This window comes from Neomonachus schauinslandi, chromosome 1, assembly GCF_002201575.2.
Source record: "Neomonachus schauinslandi chromosome 1, ASM220157v2, whole genome shotgun sequence".
NCBI lineage: Eukaryota > Metazoa > Chordata > Mammalia > Carnivora > Phocidae > Neomonachus > Neomonachus schauinslandi.
Window position 1 is genome coordinate 52,451,776 of NC_058403.1, and position 6,154 is coordinate 52,457,929.

Consider the following 6,154-nt stretch of genomic DNA (forward strand, 5'->3'; position numbering starts at 1 on the left):
AGAAAGAAAGAAAGAAAGAAAGAAAGAAAGAAAGAAAGAAAGAAAGAAAGAAAGAAAGAAAGAAAAAGAAAAGAAAAGAAAGGGGGAGGGAGGGAGGAAGAAAAGGGAAGAAGGGGAGGGGAGGGGAGAGGGAAACTCTCGAGTGCTCTCTCTCAAAAAGAAAAATTAATAAAGTTAATTAAAAATAAAGTCTTACCCAGCAACTGATTTTGTGATTCTGATAACTGAAAGGCATTTCTATCACCATGATTATTTTTTTGTCATTGTAACCATTTGAAACTGGTTTACAGTAACAATGTTCACCTTGGTTCAATGGATGGCCATAGAATGTTTACATAGAATATATTCTAATTTTAATATATTTTTAGATTTTATTTGTTAATATTTTACTAAAGATTTCTGTGCCTATGTTCATGAGGGATATTAATCTGTGTTTTTCTTATCTTGTAATATCCTTTTTAGGTTTTGGTATCAGGGATATGACCAAAATGCACATCAGGAAGAGTGTTCTCTTCCTCTATATTTTAGAAAAGTTTGTGTGAGATTAGTAGACATTCTCTTCCTTAGATGTTTAATAGAATTCATAAAAACATATGCTCCTGGAGTTTTCTTATGGCTGATTACAAATATCAATTTCATTGATATAGAGCTATTCAGATATTCTGTTTATTCTTGAGTCTGCTTTGGTAATGTAGGTCTATCAATAAATTAATTCATTTTATCTAAATAGTCAAATTTACTAGCATAAAATTGTTTATAACATTCCCGTATTATCCTTGTGGTGATGTCCCATTTTCATTCCTGGTATTCATAATTACTAGGGGTTTTTCTCTTTTTCTTTTGTGCTGCCTTGTTATAGTTTTATTGATTTTCTTAATCTGTTCAAAGGACTAGCTTCTGTTTCTTTGTTGATTTTCTCTATTATAGTTTGTCCACTTTAAAACTCATTAATTTCTGCTTTCATCTTTGTTAATTGCTTTCTTCTTGCTTTGGATTTAACTTGCTCTTGTTTTTCTACTTTCTTAAGCTGGAAACTAAGTCATTAATTTTTAAACCTTTTTTGTATTTTCTAATACAGTTGACCCTTGAAAGACATGGGTTTGAACTGCATGGATCCACTTACACATGGATTTTTTTCAGTAAATACTGTAAATATATTTTCTTTTCCTTATGATACTCTTAAAAACATTTTGTTTTGGGCGCCTGGGTGGCTCAGTTGGTTAAGCGACTGCCTTCAGCTCAGGTCATGATCCTGGAGTCCCGGGATCGAGTCCCGCATCGGGCTCCCTGCTCGGCAGGGAGTCTGCTTCTCCTTCTGACCCTCCCCCCTCTCATGCTCTCTGTCTCTCACTCTCTCTCTCTCAAATAAATAAATAAAATCTTTAAAAAAAAAAAAAAAAAAAACATTTTGTTTTCCCTAGCTTACTTTACTGTAAGAACACAGTATATAATACATGTATGAAATAGGTGTTAATGGACTGTTTATCAGTAAAGCTTCCAGTCATCAGTAGGCTATTAAGTTATCTTTTGGGGAGTCAAAAGTTATACAAGGTTTTTCAACTGTGCATGGGGTTGGCACCCCTAATCTCCACATTGTTCAAGGGTCAACTGTATAAGCACTTAACATTACAAATTTTCCTCTAAATACCATGTTAGCTGCATTCCACAAATTTTTGTTTGTCTTTTTTTTTTAGCACAAATTTATTTACTAACCAAAGGGATGATCCTAATTAAATCAACACTTTGAAATAGATGCCTGTAAAATGTTTGTGATAAAGATAATTGAACACAGTAATGAAAAAAAAAAAGCAGTATGGAGATTTGCTCATTGAACTGAGCTTGTTCATCCTCACAGCTAATTCCTGTCCACAATGATGGTGGAATTTTTACTCTACTTTTTCATAGACCCGAGTACAGGTGACATTATTCATGACGCATTCCACCACTAATTTCCCATTTTCCAATTTCTTGTGATTGTGCTTTCCTTCCCATCCCATTCCTGATGTTGAACCAACGCGCCGTCTGTGAAGTTGCAGACAGTCTGAGTTTTTCTGCCATCAGCTGTAGTTTCTTCAAACTTCTCTCCCAGGTTACATGAAAACCGTTGTTTTCAAAGTGCTCTCAGTTTTTATGGTGAGGTTTTTGCCATCAGAAGAGATGATACAATCTGGTTTGGCCATTGCACCCACTTTTCGCAGAGCCATTCCCACTCCTACTTCCTTCATGTATTCATCAAAGCCTTTGCTTTCCACTAAGTGCCAATCTTCCTACCAGCTGCTGAACGGTGGCCAATGGTGGGCGTGGGCCGGCAGGCCTAGTAAGCAGAACAGAGTGGGGCATCAGGAGCGTGGCTTCCGACCCGCCTGCGTCCGTGGCTCTTTATAAAAGCGGCGCACGCCGGGTGGCTCTGTTTGTCTTAATTTAACTTTTTTTTTTATGTTGTGTTAGTCACCACATAGTACATCATTAGTTTTTGATGTAGTGTTCCATGATTCATTGTTGTGTATAACACCCAGCACTCCATGCAATACGTGCCCTCCTTAATACCCATCACCGGGCTACCCCATCCCCCCACCCCCCTCCCCTCTAAAACCTTCAGTTTGTTTCCCGGAGTCCATAGTGCTTCATGGTTCATCTACCCCTCTAATATCCCCCCTTCATTTTTCCCTCCCTTCTCCTAATGTCCTCCAAGCTTTCCTTATGTTCCACAAGTGAAACCATATGATAATTGACTTTCTCTGCTTAACTTATTTCACTTAGCATAATCTCCTCCAGTTCCATCCATGTTGATGCAAATGCTGGGTATTCATCCTTTCTGATGGCTGAGTAATACTCCATTTTATTTGGAAATAATTTCAAGTTTACAGAAAACTTGCACAACTAAGAATAGTACCAAAACACATGAATATCCAATGCACATACTGTTAATATTTTATTCCATTTACTTTATCATTTGCTGTATCTCTTCATAATACTTTTTTTAAATTCCAGTATAGTTAACATACAGTGTTATATTAGTTTCAAGTGTACAATATAATGATTCAACCTACTATACCTTCATTACTCAGTGATCATCACAGTAAGGGTGCTCTTAATACCTTTCACCTATTGCACCTATTCCCCCATCCACCTTCCCTCTGGTAACCACCAGTTTGTTCTTTGTATTTAAGAGTCTTTTTTTTTGTCTTTTTCTTTGTTCATTTGTTTTGTTTCTTAAATTCTACATATGATTGAAACTATATGGTATTTGTCTTTCTCTGACTTATTTTACTTAGCATTATACTTTCTAGATCCATCCATTTTGTTGCAAATGTCAAGATTGTGTTTTTTATGGCTGGGTAATATTCCATTGTCTATATAAACCACTTCTTCTTTATCCATTCATCTATTGACTCTTGGGCTGCTCCCATATGTTGCCTATTGTAAATACTGCTGCAATAAACATAGGGGTGCATATATCTTTTTGGATTAGTGTTTTTGTATTCTTTGGGTAAATATCCAGTAGTGGAATTACTGAATTGTATGGTAATTCAATTTTAATTTTTTGAGGAAACCCCATACTGTTTTCCAGAATGGATATACCAGTCTGCATTCCCACCAGCAGTGCACAAGGGTTCCTATTTCTCCACATCCTCACCAACATTTGTTTCTTGTGTTTTTGATTTTAGCCATTCTGACAGGTGTGAGGTGATATCTCATTGTTTTGATTTGCATTGCCCTGATGATTAGTGTTGAACACTTTCTCACGTGTCTGTTGGCCATCTGCATGTCTTCTTTGGAAATGTCTGTTCATGCCTTCTGTACATTTTTAAATGGATTATTGTTATTTTGTGTGTGTGCATGTTGAGTTGTGTAAGTTCTTTATATATTTTGGATCCTAACCCCTTATTAGGTATGTCATTTGCAAATATCTTCTCCCATTCAGTAGGCTGTCTTTTTGTTTTGTTGGTTGTTTCCTTTGCTGTGCATAAGCTTTTTATTTTGATGTGGTCCTAATAGTTTATTTCTACTTTTGTTTCCCTTGCCTTAGGAGACATATTTAGAAAAAAGTTGCTATGGTCAATGTCAGAGAAATGACTGCCTATGTTCTCTTCTAGGATTTTTATGGTTTCAGGTCTCACATTTAGGTCTTTAACTATATAAGCACTTAACATTACAAATTTTCCTCTAAGTACAGTGTTAGCTGTATTCCACAAATTTTGATAGATTGCATTTTCATTAAGTTAGAAATATTTTCTAATTTCTTCTGGCTTATTCTTAAAACTATGGCTGATTCTTAAAACCATGGATTATTTACAAATGCACTGCTTAATATCATAATTACTCTACAGATATGGACCCAACAATTCTTCTCCTCTCCATACATGCATGCTACTGCTCACATCAAGAGATGGCGATTGTTTATCTTACCTCTGAATCCACACTGGCCTTGTTGACTGGTTTTGACCAACAGAATGCAGCAGAAGTTACGCTGTGCTAGTTCCATGTTGAGTCACCCTAATCTGTAATTGAGCGGATTTGTTTTGTTTGAGCTGTTTGGATTTGTTTAAGCTTTACCTAAATTCTAGTAATCAATGGCTTCCAATATTTTAATGGCAGAATCAGAATTGTGATTTCAACACCAGTAATGCTTCAAAGGTCTCTCTATGCTTTATAATCTACCCATCAGCTTTTAAGACCTCTCTGGAGTCCCTTTGCTCTGTCCCAAGCTCTGAACATCTTTCTCCAGCTTACCATCCTGCCCTAGCTTTCAGTGGGCCACTGCCTCATAATTAGTAAATTCCTGGTGTACCAGAAAGATTTCTCTCAGCTCTCCTGCTCTGTCTCCAGCCTTCAGGGCACTACAGGTGACATACATTTTGATTTGCCCTTAACCCTAAGAAGATATTGTGTGCCTCAAGGTAATTTTCTTAGCTCCCCTGTGATGCCCCCCCCCCCCTTCAGCATGTTGTCTCTGTACTCTCAATAGGCCAAAATTGGAAGGCAGGTATAGCTTTGCTCTCTGACTAGGGCTTCTTAGGGTTTAATCCAACCAACAAACCAGAATGCTTTGTTAAATGTTTATTAAAAGTTCACCTGGTTTCATTCTACCCAGTTTAAGGTGGGTAGATGCCTCCTTTGCCATTCCCCAAGGGACAACAGCAGCCATGAGTCTTACTCAGCTAGGAAGGACTGATCCCTTTCTAGAATTTAATTCACTTATGATTAATTAGCTCTTTGCTATTAGAATTTGTCGGGTTGTTCTCACAGTGGAAACAGTCTTTTGCAACTTTTTACCTCAAAATAGGAAGCAGAAGTCCTTGTACTTAAATATATTAAGATCCATACCTTTTTGCTCAACAGATTAGCAATCATAAATGAGCTCTCAGTACCTACTCCAACTTCTTTCCTGCTTACTAGCTATACAACTAGAGTGACTAATGCCCTCCTTTTGGTCCAGTTCATAAACCAATCCTCACCGGGGCAGTAGATCAGCAACCTTACTGCCTTGCCTACCAGCCTCTGGTTATATGTACAGGGATGAAGGTGGAAGGTATAGGGTTAGAGTCTGTTTATGGGATTAGCCTAGGTGACCATACATTAATTTACCAATAGTTCTCCACATCACAAAAACCTTTCCTGATACCTACTGTATTGCTTCTATTTATAGGACTCATTTTATTTGTTTTCCATCTGACATTTCGATGAAATTAGTACCATACCCTGGGCTCCAACCTACATGGCCAGTATAATGATGTTACCTAAACTTTGCCAGCCACCCAGAGTCTTCCACCTATCATCTCCATATATACCAACCACAAACCAGCACCCTGCTATTGTAAAGAATGGATCTCCTGAAAACATAATACTGTGCTCACCTAATTAAGCATTACCCACCCATATTTTCCTCCAATATTTTATACAGAACTTGTGAGATTTTTTTATTACTATCTTCCCAGCGTAGTGTGTGGCACCAAGCACTCATTCAATAAACATCATTATTATTTAATTAGAGATATTTTTGGCTAAAATTTGTATCTATATCAAAGGTAAGGTGGGCATGGCAGACAGATGAAGGAACACAGTTCAGGGATGAGTCTTACCCCCATAATTAGGATTGGCTTCACTACAAAATCAGTTATCCTAGTAATAGTCAAAAGTAGATTCCCTTTCC

General features: G+C 37.2%; 1 pseudogene; it reads right to left on the reverse strand.

Annotated features, from left to right (window-relative positions):
• Nucleotides 1–1,724: 1,724 nt before the first annotated feature.
• LOC110582686 lies at nucleotides 1,725–4,486 on the reverse strand (annotated as a pseudogene).
• Between the last annotated feature and the right edge of the window lie 1,668 nt (nucleotides 4,487–6,154).